This window comes from Anomaloglossus baeobatrachus, chromosome 1 (genome assembly GCF_048569485.1).
Source record: "Anomaloglossus baeobatrachus isolate aAnoBae1 chromosome 1, aAnoBae1.hap1, whole genome shotgun sequence".
In the NCBI taxonomy this organism is placed as follows: Eukaryota; Metazoa; Chordata; class Amphibia; order Anura; family Aromobatidae; genus Anomaloglossus; species Anomaloglossus baeobatrachus.
This window is the reverse complement of record NC_134353.1, coordinates 873,029,743-873,047,980: the sequence shown is the minus strand read 5'-3', so window position 1 is coordinate 873,047,980 and position 18,238 is coordinate 873,029,743.

Genomic DNA, 18,238 nt, shown 5'->3' with positions numbered 1-18,238 from the left:
TATATCATATCTATATCAGATAGGAGCGTCCCAGCTGAACATTGTAATGACACTCACTGACAGTGATTGAGAATTTTTCTCATAAAGAAACACCAGGGTGCACATCCTTAAATGTGTAAAGTCTTGAAAACAAAGAAAAGCCCATTTACTCCCATAGGGCTGAGGGTTACTACAGTAGGAATCATATAGATTTGAAGATTAGGATGATTGTCTTTGTCATATTGAATGTATTTGTTTAATCTTTTTTTATACAACTCCATACATATTTAATTATTTTCATAGCACATTATTTTCTGTTGTATTATCAATAATATTAAAATATAGTCCATTATAATTATTTGATATTATTATTTATTATATTATAAGTCCATTGGAAAGAAAATATATAATGATAATAATATTTATTCATTTATATAGCGATATTAATTCCACAACCCTTTACATACAAAATATACACCGTGTGCACAATTATTAGGCAATTTGTATTTTTGGTGATTATTTTTTATTACTGAACAACCACAGAGCCGTCGGTCAATCCAAAAATTAAATCTAAAAACTGAATATTTAAGAAAGTAAAGGTGAGATTTTTATCTTAGGAGAATACCTACTAATGGGGTGTACTATTCTATCAATGATAACCAAAGATGAAATCCAAAAATTGGCTGGCACTGTCCTGAAGTTCAATGCAGTTAGTGATGAAGTCATCTCGATAGGACTACAAGGAGTGCCAATCCATGTCGCAGTTATACAAGTCTACGCACCAACAGATACCGAGAAGGAAGACATTGAAGTATTCCACAATCAAGTTCAAGAAGAAATCAAGAAGACGCCAAAGCAAGATTTAGTCATTACTCTCTCTCTCACACTCACCCTTCAAACCTCTGAAATCATACTAACTGAAACATAAGCTGTCTTGTACTATAGCAACCAATCAGAGCTCCTATTAATGACCTGTAGCAAAATAGAAGCAGAGCTGTGATTGGTTGCTATAGGCCACCTGATAAATATCCAGGCTAACTGTCAAAACATCTAAGTTATTACCTCACACATCCAAACAGTAAGTATCTTGTTTATTTTTTGTCAATGAATAACTGTAAAGCCCAGAGTTAAAACTTCCCCTCAAAACATAATCTATGACAGGGGTGGGGAACCTCCAGCCCGCGATCACGTTTTCTGCTGACCCTATAAACTCTGTATACAGCAGCTGCGATACACACACTGGAGGATTTCATCCTCACACTGGCCAACGTCAGCGTGAGGACATACTTTGTGGGCTGGGTAGACGCACAATGAGCGTTCATCCCACAGAAGAGGAGATGCTGCCTCAGCATCTCCCAGGTTTGTTTGTGCCCACAGCCTGTCTGTCCAGCTTCCCTAGTTCTGTCTGTGCTCCTCCAGATTCCCCAGTTCTGTCTTTGCCCCTCCAGCATCCCCAGTTCTGTCTTTGCCCCTCCAGCATCCCCAGTTCTGTCTGTGCCCCTCCAGCTTCAAAGAAATAAGCATAACTGCTCTATTATGCATAAAGAAATGAAAAATACAATTAGCCAAATGAAAAGTGGAAACATTGAAAATGTGACATTGCATAACTGCTAAGGATTATTTAAAAAAAAAAAAAAAGACATATTTTGCTAATGTATTGATCAATTCATTACTGCCCAATCACCACTTCACGGTAATCCCTTATTGATCGGGTCCCTAACCAAAAGTTACCTCTATGTGTGGTTAAAACCTGCTTGTGTATGGGAAGCCAGGGACCTGGCTATATAGGAAATTGAATAAACATGGCTGAAGGGCGGGACTGGGTTCCCAGACTGAAAAAAACTGTATGACAATGAAAAAGACTGCTGGAACACCATTGTAAATGTGAACAGGGTGCTAGCTTAAAAATACACAATTTATATAAAGTGAAAGCTGCACACCAAATTCAGATAAATATGAATAAGCATAACTGCTCTATGATACATGAAGAAATGAAAAATACAATTAGCCATATGAAAAATTGGAAAAATTGAAAATGTGACATTGCATAACTGCTAAGGATTATTTGAAAAAAAGAGATATTTTGCTAATGTATAGTTCCAGCAGTTTTTTTTTATTGTTATGCAATTTTTTTCTGTCTGGGAACCCAGTCCCGCCCTTCAGCCATGTTTATTCAATTTCCTATATAGCCAGGTTCCTGGCTTTTTATACACAAGCAGGTTTTAACCGCACATAGAGGTAGCATTTGGTTAGAGACCCGATAAATAAGAAATTACCGTGAAGTGGTAATCGGGCAGTAATGAATTGATCAATACATTAGCAAAATATCTCTTTTTTTAAAATAATCCTTAGCAGTCATGCAATGTCACATTTTCAATTTTTCATATGGCTACTTGTATTTTAATTTATTTATGTATCATAGAGCAGTTATGCTTATTCATATTTCTTTGAATTTGGTGTGCAGCTTTTACTTTATATAAATTGTGAATTTTTTAGCTAGCACCCTGCTCACATTTGCAATGGTGTTCCAGCAGTCTTTTGATTGCTGTGCCCCTCCAGCATCCCCAGGGCTGTCTATGCCCCTGTAGTGTCACCAGACATGTCTGTGGTCCTCCAGCATTCCCAGGGCTGTCTTTGGCCCTCTAGCATCCCCCTGGCTGTCTGTGCACCACTGATATGTATACACCCCCTATAGATGTATCTGCCCTCCCAGTGCCGTTTACCACCAGCAATGTTTGTGCCCCCTAACTATGTATCTTCCCTCCAGTAATGTATATACACCCCAGTGATGTCTGTACCCCCAGTGATGTTTATGCCCACAGTTTCCCTAGTGATGTATATTCCTCCAAGCTTTTCCAAGTGATGTATATGCCCTCAACATCTCCTGTAATTTCTATGCACCCCAGTTTCCCCAGTTATGTCTATGCTCCACAACCCTCCCCTGTGATGTATATGCTTGCAGCCTCTCCTGTGTTGCGCATGCCTCCAGTATTTCCTCTGATGTGTATGCTCCCAGTGTCTCCTGTGATGTATATGCCCCAGACTTTCCTGTGATGTATATGCACCCAATATCTCCTGCGATGTATATGCCCCCAGCCTCTTCTGTGATAAATATGCTCCCATCCCCTCCTATAATGTTTATGCCCCAGCCCCTCCTGTAATGTATATTTCCCATCCCCTTCTATGATGTATATACCCCCATCCCCAACTATGATGTATGTGTCCCCAGTGTCTCCTTTGATGTATATGCCACCAGCCCCTCCTGTGATGTATATGTCCCAGCGTCTCCTGTGATGTATATGCTCCCAATGTCTCCTGTGATGTATATGCCCTCAGTGTCTCCTTTGTGATGTTTATACAGCAGTCCCAGCTGACACAAACCTTGAAAAGCAGTTTTTAGAAGCAAAAAGATCAATGTCGCCTAATATCACCCCCACACCAAAAATAAAACGCTCCAGCTGCCACAGTGAGTTAATTGTTTGACCAAATATAGTTGGGTACTTTTCGAGTTCAAACTTTTGTGCGGCCTCCGAATGATGGTAGAAATTTCCAAATGGCAGAAAAAAAGTTGCCTACCCCTGGTCTATGATGTTCCCTGAGGACTCAAATTTCATGATTGTAAATGCGAGGGTGAAAATTTCTGTAGTGGACATACACACATACATACACTCAGTTTTATATATTATACAGCTGAAACCAGAAGTTTACATACAATATCTAAAAAGAAACATGCATGTGTTTCTCACTATCTGACATGAAATCAGAATAAACCTTTCCCGTTTTAGGTCAATTAGGATTGCAAATTGCAAATGCTAGAATAATGAGAGAGAGAGAGAGAGAGAGAGAGAATGTTTTAAGGCATTTTTATTACTTTCTGCAAAGTCAAAAGTTTGCATACACTAAAGGCTACTTTACAGGCTGCGATATTGGTCCCGATATCGCTAGCGTGGGTACCCGCCCCCATCTTTTGTGCGACATGGGCAAATCGCTGCCCGTGTCGCACAACATCGCGCAGATACACATACTTACCTGCCCGGCGACGTCGCTGTGACCGGCGAACCGCCTCCTTTCTAAGGGGGCGGTCCGTGCGGCGTCACAGCGACGTCACTGAGCGGCCGCCCAATAGAAGCGGAGGGGCGGAGATGAGTGGCCAGAACATCCCACCCACCTCCTTCCTTCCTCATAGCGGCCGGGAGGCATGTAAGGAGAGGTTCCTCGTTCCTGCGGCGTCACACATAGCGATGTGTGCTGCCGCAGGAGCGACGAACTACATCGTTACTGCTGCAGTAACGATAATCGAGAATGGACCCCCATGTCACCGATGAGCGATTTTGCACGTTTTTGCAACGATGCAAAATCGCTCATCAGTGTCACATGCAGCAACATCGCTAATACGGCCGGATGTGCGTCACAAATTCCGTAACCCCAACGGCTCCGCATTAGCGATGTCGCAGCGTGTAAAGCCCCCTTTAGAATACTATGCCTTTAAACAATATGGAACAGCCCATATGATGATCTCATGTCTTTGGAAGATTCTGATAGGTTTGTTGGCATCATCTGAGTTTATTAGAGACACACCTGTGGATGTATTTTAATGCACACCTGAAACACACTGCTTCTTTGTGTAGCATCATGGGAAAGTCAAAAGAAATCAGTCAAGAACTTAGGACGAGAATTGTGGATCTGCACAAGTCTGGTTCATCCTTGGGTGCAATTTCCAGATACCTGAAGGTGCCTCATTCTTCTGTGCAAACAATTATATGAAAGTACAAACAAGATGGGAATGTCCATCCATTATACTGCTGAGGAAGGAGATGGGTTCTGTGTACCAAAGATGAATGTGCTTTGGGCATACATGTGTATATCAACCCAAGAACAAAAGCAAAAGACCTTGGAAAGATGCTGGCGGAAGCTGGTAAGATTGTATCATTATCTGCCGTGAAATGAGTACTGTATCAACATGGGCTGAAAGGCCACTCTGTCAGGAAGAAGCCATTACTTCAACAGAAACATAAAAAAGACAGATTAATGTTTGCAAATGCACATTCCATTTTAAAGACATGTCCTGTGGTCTGATGAAACTAATATTGAACTGTTTGGTCATAACAACCATCGTTACGTTTGGAGGGAAAAGGGAGAAGGGAGAAACCTAAGAACGCCATCCCAACTGTGAAACACAAGGGTGGCAACATCATGTTGGATGGTTGTTTTGCTGCAGGAGGGACTGGTGCACTTCACAAAATAGATGGAATCATGAAGAAAGAAGATTATGTGGCAATAGTGAAGCAACATCTCAAGACTTCAGCTAGGAACTTAAAGCTTGGGTGGAAATGGCTTTTCCAAATGGACAATGACCTGAAGCATACTGCCAAGCTGGTTACAAAGTGACTTAAAGATAACAAAGTCAATGTTTTGGAGTGGCCATCACAAAGCCCTGAACTCAATGCTATTGAAAATTTATGGGCAAAGCTGAAAAGGCCGGTGCGAGCAAGGCGACCTACACCAGTTGTGTCAGGAGGAATGGGCCCAAATTCCTAACAACTACTGAAAGAAGCTTGTGTAAGGATATCCAAAACGCTTGACTCAAGTTATACAGTTTAAGAGCAATGGTACAAATTACTAATGAAATTTATGTAAACTTTTGACTTTGCAGTGGAACGCAAGGACCTGCCATCCAGAAGCAATACGGTATTACTGGATAGTGTGTGTGTGTGTGTGTGTGTGTATGTGCATGCAATCTGATGTATATGTGAGTGCCAGCCAGAAGCAGGGGAGGACCGCTCTGGAGCACACCTGCTGGGAGCGCCTGCTAAGGATTGCATGAGGATCTTGAGCAAACACATCTTATCGCAATATTGAAGTCAAGGCTTCTTCACGTTTTTGGGTCACCATTCCATACTTGTGTTACATTCATTCCACAGTGCTTGCATGGATGTCTGTGATCTCACTATTGAAAAACATACGAGCCGCCTCCACTGCCGTGTTTGATGCACCAAAGCTGATAGACTTTTAGATGAGCAAAATTGTTTACTCCGATGTTTTGCCTGGATGTCCACCTCTTGGCTTTTCAATGGATGGACGGACTTTATTTCATATCCTTCCAACTGCCGTGGCACTTACATGATTCAGTTTGTCAATTTTCTTGGCCGAGAGACCGCTATCGATGAGATGGATGATACTGTTTCTCTTTTCTTGGGAAATCTTCTTCTTGACTGCTCTTTGATTCAAACCAGTGACCTTTCACTTGGGAATCGACCTATTAACATACTGAGCTATTAGAGAATGTGAGTACATGTTCTAATTTGTAGTATACAGGAAGAAAAAGATTTTACCACCACCAAGAGCAAAATAGTAACAATGTGGAAGGCTGTAATAGCCGAAACACATTGTACTTTTTAATCAACTTTTAGGAATTTTAATAAAACTATTTTTTCATCATGATTCGGAATACTCCCCTTCTATACCACTTATTGACGTTCAACCACAAGTGGCACGATCATTGACTACTTACAATTGTCTTCTATTTGGAATTCACTGGAGGATTTCCTTTCAGCGGGCTGGATCAGCTGCCGCTTGCCGAGTTGAGACTTTGCCATAGGGTTGATACATGTTCTACTTCACCTAAAGGTGAGTGTAACAATATCAAAATACCCTCTGTTAGTATATGATTGCTACACTCACATAGCGCCACATTTCCACCTTTTTCCCTGATAGGTTTTCCCTGTAATAATTACTATATTTTCTGGATTGTAAGACGCACTTTTTTCCCCAAAATTGGTATAAAATGGGAATGCGTCTTACAAAACGGATGCGGCTTACCGGGGCAGTGGTGGAGCGAGGTTATAGGAGACAGATTCAGTGTCGCGGCAGGTGCCATTGATCTGCAGGCGGGTGGGCTGCAAAGGTGTCACAGGACGGAGTGTCTCTGTGGTGGCTCCATTGAATTGCCCACAGTTGATGCGATGAACTTCAAGAAAATAACCTCAGAGGCAGTGCGTGCGCAGATTGACGCAATGGACTTCAAGAAAATGGCCGCGGAGTCCTATCAGCGCATGCTCCACCTCCGCAGCCATTTTCTTGAAGTACATCTCCGCAGATCAATGACACCTGCCGCAACACCCCCAAGTGCATCCTGTGACCTTGGCTCCTATGACCCCATTCCACCACCGTCACTCCGGTAAGTCATATTCAGGGGATTCAATGGCGCCCGCTGCTACACCCCGGAGTCTGCAGTATTGCCAACCCTCCTGAGCCACAACACTCCCTCCTCCGACTCTGCTTCCTTTGACCTTCCTGAGCTGCTCCACCACCACCGCTCGATCTTAGTGAGCATTAGGATTAAGATGTACTAGGATTATAAAATTTTTTCCTATTTTCCTCCTCTAAATTTGGGGTGCATCTTATTATCCTGTGTGTCTTATAAAGCGAAAAATACGGTATCTACCCAAAAATGATATCAGTAAAATTGTCAGCTTAGGGCACAAAAAAATAAGGCATCACAGATACCCCCCAAGAAAGGTTACAGGTCTCAGAAAATGGAGCCAAAAGCAAAAAATTTGGGAGGGACAACCTTCTGAATATCTTTTCTCTACTTAAACCGAAGAAAAACTATACATGTTTGGTATCTATGTACTCGTACTGACATGGGAAATCATGCTGCTAGTTTTACCATTTTGTGAACGTGATAAATAAAAAAATCCAAAAAACAATTGAGGAATTGCACTTTTTTTGCAATTTCACCGCACTTTTTTTCTGATTTTTTTTTCCATTTTCCAGTACGCTTTCTGGGAAAAATTATGTCATCAAAAGTACAACTCATCCCTCAAAAAAGAATGCTATATTGCCAGAAAAATAAAAAAAAAATGCGTCTCTTAGAAGAAGGGAAAGAAAAAAACAAAAAACGTAAAATCTCCGGGTGGTGAAGGGGTTAAGAGTAAGCGAGTAGTCTGCTTGTGTCCTGCCGTGAAAATGGCACCAACCTAGTCCAATAACTTACAATCTCATTCTGTTTATGCCTATAAAAATAATTGAATGGTCGTCCTGAAATTGTTTATTCTTTTTAATTAACAATGTTTTCCCGGGATAATGATTGTGCACATGAAATGTTTTTTTAGCTAATTATGTTATACAAGAGAAACAGTGTGGGGAATAGGTACGGCAGATAGCTTGTTAGGTGTGACAAGATTTGATGTGTCATTTACTTACACTGTTAATACCAAATCTATGTCAGAAGCTAAAAGCAAATAAAGTATGTTACTTGTACATTCTTTTATGTATTTTAATCAGTCTCACTATTGTTATTGTTCTCTTTGGCGGCAGGATCTGCTTTGGTCTTTTTTATTTGATAGAACCTGTAGAAAGGTAGATAAAAACCTTGAAAAATATTGAAGATGTACTTTCGTTCACATGGTTTATTTAGAGGACACATAAGACTTTATGAGACATACATTCGTGTCCATCAAAATTAAGCTGACAATCAAATCTCCATGGCAAAGATACACACAGTATGGCCATTATTTCCATCAATGGGAGTTTACTGGTTAGTTTGCATTCAATCACTGGGAGAATATGCCGACATGTACAAGGAGCCTGGCAGAGTAATTATCAGAGCTCAAGTACCATCAGAACTGGTGTTATCAGACAATCAACAATTGGCAAACAACTGCACTTAGGAGTGGAGAAAATACCAATGAGTTGGTGATTATTTTCAGCCATTTATTAAATAAAGTGGAAAAGAGAAGAAATAAATGGGTCATCTGGTCTAAATCCACAAGTCTGCAGTTACTCTATGTGACTGCAGACTTGTGATTCCTTACCTTGCACACCCGCTGGGAACGGTGGTCATGTGGCCACCAGTATGTGATATGCATATTCCCACACATTCCAACTAGATAGCCTCGATCAACACTCTTGAATTAAGCGAGACCAGAAATAGTCTAGTCCAGTGTTCCCCAACTCCAGTCTTCACGGCCCACTAACACTGCATGTTTTCAGGATTCGCTTAGCATTACACAAGTGTTGGAATTATCAGCTTTACAGGTGATTACATTTTCACTCTTGCAGTACTAATGAGATCCTGAAAACATGCACTGTTGGTGGGCCTTGAGGACTGGAGTTGGGGTCTACTGTGGGAGTATGCATTTCATACATGAACACCATTTCCGGGGTGCGTGCGATGTGAGGATTCACAAGTCTGCAATCACATAAATTTAGACTGAACAGCCCATTTAAGTGGGTAGAAGGGCAAAATGTGCAATTGTTAATACACAGTCCTATATAACATGATTGCAATACATTAAAAGGCTAAAAACTTTGATGGGTGTGATTCTTTAAACCTGTCTGACAGCTATTTCTCCCAACTCTTCTATATACTTGAATACTTGACTTGGACAACTGTTCCTGTGTTGTCTATTGGGAAAATGGAGTAAGTCACTTCCCGATTCATCTTGCAGTGGCTTATCTGTCCAAAGAACAAAAGGATCAAGCACTGAAATCCTGAACAAACTTTATCGAACTCAACATTATCTGTTCCAGTAGAGTTGGGAGGCCCTCACACATATTTGATGGTCAGCTGATTCAGCCAAATTTGGCAAGTTCAGCTGATTTATATCTTTAGACCAATGTTTTTTCTTAACTAGTTACCAGCAAGTGACTGCAGCAGCCAACCAGTAGCATCAGTGGTCATGAGCTGTATTTTAGGTATCATGGCTCATTGTGGAATGCAATATCAATAACTGCTCTAATTCACATTTCCGAAAAGTCTACTAAACCCGACGTGATAACAATGTAATGTAATGTAATGTAATGAGGGTGTCCCATGTGTTCCTGAATTACAACTAATTCTAAATTCTTATGTGTAAATTAATATACCTTCAAGAGATATGCCGAAAACAAGAGTGTTATTGATAGAGCACAACCTCGACTGACCACAAAACAGAAAGCCAAATTTATAAGAGTATGTTCTGACCAAAGTGGATTCCAAACAACTTATCAGATAAGCGCACTCTGGTGGAAACAAGGAATAAAGTGTGTCGATCTCAACAGTAAAACGCCACTTTCTAGCCAGTGGCTTATAGCGATGTATAGCAGCCCCTAACAAATATTGCTTAGGCTCATTAATAAATTAAATAAGCTATTGTAGGCTAAAAAGCACATGACCTTGGCCAATAGTCAGTGGAAGAAGGCTGTTTTCATAGACTAAACAAAATTTGATGACTTTGGGTTCCAAAGGTGCAAGTTTATTTGTCGTTTGACAGGTGAGAGCATTCTTCTCTCTGGCATTCAGTACTCAATAAGGTGTTAAAGGGGTGGTTCACTGCTCACCATTAGTAGCCAGTGGCCACATCTCATAGGGAAGGCTTTTGTCAAATACCTTGTATAGTACATTCTGCCTCTGAGCAATGCTATTACAGTCCGCTCATCCCCATCAAATGACCCCCGGGCTCAATGACCTCTGAGATCCAGTGATGTCATGTCAACTTCCAGATGACCCGACATCACCATTACAGGCCTTAAGGCCCCATCACACGCGACTATATATCGTGCGATCGCATGAGCGATCGCACCCGCCCCCTTTGTTTGTGCATCTCGGGCAATTCGTTGCCCGTGGCACACAATGTCGTTAACCCCCATCACACGTACTTACCACCCTACTTCGCTTTGGGCGGCGATCATCCTCTTCCTGAAGGGGGTTGGACGTTTGGCGGCACAGCAACGTCACACAGCGGCCACCCAATAGAAGCGGAGGGGCGGAGATGAGCGGGACGTAACATTCCGCCCACCTCCTTCCTTCCTCATTGCCGGCGGGACGCAGGTAAGCTGTGTTCGTCATTCCCAGGGTGTCACATGTAGCGATGTGTGCTGCCTCAGGAACGACGAACAATTGGCGCACAGATGGAGGAACGACAGTATGAAAATAAACGACGTGTCAACGAGCAATGATAAGGTGAGTATTTTTGCTCGTTAACAGTCTTTCGGTGGTGTTACACGCTATGACATCTCTAACGATGCCGGATGTGCGTCACAAATTCTGTGACCTCGACGACCTCGACGACATATCGTTAGATATATCATACCGTGTGATGGGTCCTTTAGTCTCCCTGAGGGACTTGGATGTGGCCTGCTAGTGGCGCTCTGCAACGAAGAAGAGAGTGAGATGCTGGGCTGTGACGAGCGGTGAAACTCCAGTCACTCAGGGTGACTGGGGCCCACCTTGGTGATGTCAAGTCAACTGGAAGTTGACATGACATCACCGGCTCTCAGAGGTCACAGAGCCTGGAGCTTCACAAGATGGGGATGAGTGGACTGCAATAGCGCCGCTCAGTGGCAGAATATACTACACAAGGTATTTGACAAAAGCCTTCCCTATGAGTTTGACATGGATGTGGCCACTAATGATGAGTAGTGAACCCCCTTTAAGGAATTTCCATTATAAACTGGGGATGTTTCAACTGGGGATGATTCAAAGGACTCCAAATGCTAGCACAATATCATGATGGACATGCCATCAATTCTGACACATCTTCTTTTCTCGTGGGTTCAAACTACAACAAAATAATGACTCAAAACATACCTCCACTGTTTGCAAAAAGTACAGTATGTCCAGTTAAAACAATGACAAAAGATATGGAAGAACAGGGTTTCGCCATGGCAGATTCCTGATTGCAACCAATTGCACTTTCTTTGGATCATCTGGATCTGAGCGGTGTGTGTGAGACAAATCTTCAACAGTGACTGATTCTCCATGTTTTGTGCTCTCATGCCGCTATTTATTATTTAAAATAAAAGAAATTAAGCAACTGAAATTGAAGTGGAGACTTTCAGGTATAATTAAAGTGATTGAACAAAAATATTCAATGAAACATTTGGAAATTGCAACTATTTTTGTACAAATCCTTCTCATAACAGGGGCTCAAAAGTAATTTGACAAATTTACTTTACCATAAATGTTCATTTTTAATATTTTAACTCACGGGTTTGCCAAAACAATTATAATAACTTCCCCACCTGAGTGCTAAAGCTTCTACAACAAGACTGGACACTATAATCTGACATTGGTGTTCAGATTAAAGAAGCTCAAGAAATCGAGATAATAAATGTAATTTGTATTGAAAATATTTTTTAAAAGCTATTTAAAAGAATTCCAGAGTATGGAAATGGAAATAGATCACATAAATGTATTACTAGTATCAGCATTAAAATAATATAATCCAATATCCCATCTCAATAATGAATCTCATATCACAGAACCTATAGACAAATGTGTTGATCACAAAAAATTGCATATATCACAACAGCAATATAGAATTTTAGTACAAGACAGATGATATATATTAATTTGATAAAATGTATCTCTAGGATATATTTATATTATCAGTATCATCAAATATCAGAATTACTGGTTTCAAAATGCATTAATTATAACATGTAAATCACATTTCATCATTATATCACAATAATGAATGAGACAATTAAAGTGCTATATACTGTAAGTTAGTATGGGACTTGTAGTTTCTCTGATCTATCTATTGCATGGCAAATCTGTGGCTAATAGTTCCTCCATCCATTCACTGCGCATATCAATGCTGCTAATGTTAATACTAATTAGTCCACATCTCTCCGACAATAGACAGATCACTGGTGTTGTGCTACTTACAAGAGACCAAAGTCCTTCAACTTGTGATTTACATGTTATAATTAATGCATATTGAAACCAGTAATTCTGATATTTGATGATATTGATAATATAAATATATCCTAGAGCTAAATTTTATCAAATTAATATATATCATATGTCTAGTACTAAAATTCTATATTGCTGTTGTGATATATGCAATTTTTTGTGATCAACACATTTATCTATAGGTTCTGTGATATGATATGAGATTCATTTATGAGATGCGATATTGTATTATATGATGCTGATACTAGTAATACATTTATGTGACCTATTTCTATGTCGTTGGGTACTATACTGTGGAATTCTTTTAAATAACTTTTAAAAAATATTTTCAATAAAAATTACATTTTGTTATCTCGATTTCTTGAGTTTCTTTAATCTGAACACTAATGTCAGATTATAGTGTCCAATTTTAATATTTTGCAGAGAATCCTCTGCAGGCAATGACCGCCTGAAGTCTGGAAACCATGGACGTCAACAAACGCTGAGTTTCCTTCTATGTGATTCTTTGCCGGCCTTTACTGCCGCTGACTTCAGTTGGTGCATTCACCCACTCAGAGGTTCGCCGTGACGTTGCAGTGGGCTTTATAACAGTCTGATGAGAATGTTAAACCAAAAACCTCATGTTTAGGTTTTTAAATTTTTGCCTAGCGACATTAGATCAGCTGATGATTTTTGGATGTGCGATTCATGTCTTTTTCTCCAGCTACGGTATGTTGCATTGCATTCTGTTCCCCTCTGTTTTTTACTTGAACCAGCATTCCTCCCATTTGGAACAGGCATTTTAATTTGCAGGAGACTGCAAGGAAGGGTTCTGGCTCTTTTGTTCTCAGTTCACTTATTGGTAGCTGGTGGGAGGTAAGTGTACAGCTCCTTTCACAGGGTGTTGGTGCTGTTGGCAGCCATTGTTCCAGTGGTTTTGTGTCGATAGGGCCTTGTGGCCTTGAGTCATGGAGACTCAGCCTTGCAGCATTGGTGTTTTGTGGTACCAGGTCACCTACCCTACTAGTGCAATGTCGCTGCAACGGTGAATTGCACGTGGAGCTGCACATTTTCAGGCTAAATATAATTTAGGTACCCACTCAGAGGTTCGCTGTGATGTGGCAGTGGGCTTCATACAGTCTGATCAGAATGTTAAACAATGAACCTCGCGTTCAAGTATTTAAATTTTTGCCTAGCAGCATTAGATCAACTGATGATTTTTTGATGTGCGGTTCATGTCTTTTTCTCCAGCTATGTTTCAGTTGTTCTTCACTTGTTGGCCTTTCTTCCTTAAGTTTTGTCTTAAGCGTGTGACATGCAGCTCAATGGGGTTGAGATCTGGTGATTGACTCAGCCATTGCAGAATATTCCACTTCTTTGCCTTAATAACTCCTGGGTTGCTTTTTCAGTATGTTTTGGGTCATTGTCCATCTCTACAGTCAAGCATTGTCCAATCAGCCTTGCTGCATGTGGTTGAATCTCAGCAGAAAGTATCGCACTGTACACTTCAGAATTCATCCAGCTGCTTCTGTCTAGAGTCAAATTATCAATAAACACTAGTGACCCAGTGCCATTGGAAGCCATGCATGCCAGGCCTCCACAATGCTTCCATCATGTTTTACAAAAGACGTGCTGTGCTTTGACTCATGAGCCATACCAAGGCGTCTCCATACTTTTTTCTTCTCATCATTTTAGTATAGGGTGATTTAAGTTTCATCTGTCCAAAGAATGTTTTTCCAGATCTAAGCTGGCTTTTTTTTTTTAGATTTTTTGTTTCATCAAAGTCTAATCTGGCCTTTTTATTTTTAAGGCTGACTAATGGTTTGCATCTTCTGGTGACCTCTCTGTATTTGCTCTCAAAATAACTAATCTTTATGGTAGACTCAGATACTGAAACACCTACATCCTGGAGAGAGTTCTTCACTTCTGTAGATGTTGTGAACTGGTTTTTCTTCACTGTTAAAAGGATTCTGTGATCATTCATCACTGTTATCTTCTGTGGATTTTCAGGCCCTCTTGAGTTAGGGTACCGTCACACTTTAGCGACGCAGCAGCGATCCCACCAGCGATCTGATCTGGTCAGGATCGCTGCTGCGTTGCTACATGGTCGCTGGTGAGCTGTCAAACAGGCAGATCTCACCAGCGACCAGTGACCAGCCCCCAGCCAGCAGCGACGTGCAAGCCTCCCCTTTTTAACAATGGTTGTCCTCAACCATTCAGATGCATAAAACACACCAACATGCCACAGATAACATTCAATAATAACAGTTCTGTTTGCGTTTTCATAGAACATGGATGTATCCTCTCACCTTTTGGCTCAGCACAGCTCCAGTCCTACTGGGTTAGGACTTTGGAAACAAGAGTTCAAGTTCTTTAATAACAGGGGCCCTTGGCCAACACAGCAGTGCCTCCAATCATCCATCAGCTTAGTTGAGAGAAATGGTGTATATAAGGCATCCTCCCCCATTGAGAGATGCCTGTTCAACATGCTTTTGTAGTAGTCTGCTCATGCTAATTGTCAGGTCCCTGTGCTTCTATCTGCACTCCATATATTGTCTCTGATCCTGTTTCTGCATCCACCAAGTACTGTCTGTGAAACCTGCCTGTACTCATGCTGAGCCCAACTGTCTCTGCAGGCACCCATCCACTGGTCTGTGTCCTCTAGTACCATCCTGCACCATCCTCTATCTCATCCGTATCAGTTCCTGGTTTCCATCCTGTAGGGCTGCTGGGGTACCAGGATCCCCCAGGGCTGCCTCCTGATGGTTACCTACCAGTATGTGTATGTATTTCCACCTCCTGTGGTTGTAGTTAAGACTCAGTAGCTGAACACGTCCGCCCCTATGGGTCAATGAACGGTATCTTGGACCAGTGGATCCACTACCCCCTCATCTAGTTTGCTGTGTGTGACACAAGTGTATAATATGTTCAAGGCTTGTGACAGTATCTGGCTGCAAGATATCTATCTATTCTATTTAATATATTTCTAGTATCTATCAAGCTATATCTTTACTTTTTTGTATCTATATAGGTGTGTTTGTGTGTATTGGGACGTGGGCAGTTATAGTGTTTCTTGTAATTATACATGACTTTATACCAGTATTATTGGTAATAATAAACTTGTTTTACTTGTACTCTTTGTTTTGTGCAACTTACTGTTTGCTCTGCTGCCTGTGTTTCAACCAACTTTATTGATAATTTAGCAGAGACCAAAATGCATGGGACAAAAACACATAAAAAAGTATAGAACAAAAAATGCAAGGAAAAAATGCAAGTAAATAAATGTGCAGAATTGGTGCAGAAATTCTGCAGCTTCAAAAACCCATCAAACACTAATAGCGGGAATGTACCCTTAAAGGGGTGGTTCACCCATATTTTTTATTGTCTAGATCGATATTATATTGAGAAACAATGTTTCTCTCAAATACCTTGTGCTGTCAATAGTGCCTGTGGTAGGCGCTATTGCAGACCGCTGTTCCCTGTCCAGTGACGTACCCGTCCAATGCTGCCTCATCACATCCGTGCAGCCGGCTACATTCTGAGCCCATCTGCTCCCTGCTCCTCCTCCCTCCTCCCTCACAACACGTCTCTTGCTTGCAGCGTTCTGCGAGGAGGGAGGAGGGAGGAGGGAGGGGGGAGCAGGAGACGCGCCGTGCTGTGCTAGGAGGGAGGAGGGAGCAGATGGGCTGTGACAGCAGTGAAACACTGCTCACAGCTCAGAGTCTGGAAGACTGTAGCCGGCTGCACGGATGTGACGTGGCAGCATTGGACGGGTATGTCACTGGACAGGGAACAGCGGTCTGCAATAGCGCCTCTCACAGGCACTATTGACAACACAAGGTATTTGAGAGAAACATTGTTTCTCAATATAATATCGATCTAGACAATAAAAAATATGGGTGAACCACCCCTTTAAGGGTGCTTTACACGCTGCGACGTCGCTAGCGATGTAACACGCCAGATCGCACATACGATTTGCCGAGATCGCACATGTGACCGGCGCTAAAAAAAATAAAAAAAAATGTGCGATCTCGGCAAATCTTATCTGCGATCTGGTGTGTCACATGGCTAACGAGATCGCTAGCGATGTCGCAGTGTGTAAAGCACCCTTTACTTGCAAGGGTAGCACAACTGATTAGATTTAGGTTTCCAATTACTCTTTGACTTGTGTAATAAATCTTTATCTACAATAAACAAAATAATTATTTAAATGCCATATTTCTGATTACTCATGTTGTCTTTATCTTGTGTTAAACATACACAGTGCTATATAATATGATTATTGCAATATATTAAGAGAATAAAACTGTGATGGAGTGCTTCTTTAATGGGCTATTTTCTTGTTAATCCATAAACAGTTACACAGTTAAAAGGTCTGGAGCTGATTCTAGGTGTGACATTTGCATTCGGAAGCTGTTGCTGTGAACCCACAACATGTGGTCAATGGAGCTGTCAGTGGAAGAGAAACAGATCATTATTAAGCTAAAAAAGAAATCCAACAGAGAGATAGCAGAAATGTTAGGAATGGTGAAATCAACAGTTTGGGACATCTTCTAAAAAAAGAGCACGCTGGTGAGAGTTAGGGGTACTTCACACACAGCGAGATCGCTACTGAGATCGCTGCTGAGTCAAGTTTTTTGTGACATAGCAGTGACCTCATTAGCGATCGCGCTGTGTGTGACACTGAGCAGCGATCTGGCCCCTGCTGTGAGATCGCTGCTTGTTACACACAGCCCTGGTTCGTTTTTTTATTGTTGCTCTCCCGCTGATAAGCACACATCGCTGTGTGTGACAGCAAGAGAGCAACACTCCTGAATGTGCAAGGAGCAGGAGCCGGCATCTGACAGCCTGCGGTAAGCTGTAACCAAGGTAAACATCGGGTAACCAAGGTGGTTACCCGATATTTACCTTCGTTACCAGCCTCCGCAGCTCTCACGCTGCCAGTGCCGGCTCCTGCTCCCTGCACACGCTAAGCTAAGCAGTGTGCGCTGGTAACTAAGGTAAACATCGGGTAACCATACCCGATGTTTACCTTAGTTACCAGTATCCGCAGCTTCCAGACGCCGGCTCCGTGCAAGCGCAGCGTCACTTGCACGTCGCTGCTGGCTGGGGGCTGGTCACTGGTCGCTGGTGAGATCTGCCTGTTTGACAGCTCACCAGCGACCACGTAGCAACGCAGCAGCGATCCTGACCAGATCAGATCGCTGGTGGGATCGCTGCTGCATCGCTAAAGTGTGACGGTACCCTAACTCAAGAGAGCCTGAAAATCCACAGAAGATAACAGTGATGAATGATCACAGAATCCTTTCAACAGTGAAGAAAAACCCCTTCACAACATCTACAGAAGTGAAGAACTCTCTCCAGGATGTAGGTGTTTCAGTATCTGAGTCTACCATAAAGATGACCCAAAACATACTGAAAAAGCAACCCAGGAGTTATTAAGGCAAAGAAGTGGAATATTCTGCAATGGCTGAGTCAATCACCAGATCTCAACCCCATTGAGCTGCATGTCACACGCTTAAGACAAAACTTAAGGAAGAAAGGCCAACAAGTGAACAACAACTCAAACATAGCTGGAGAAAAAGACATGAACCGCAC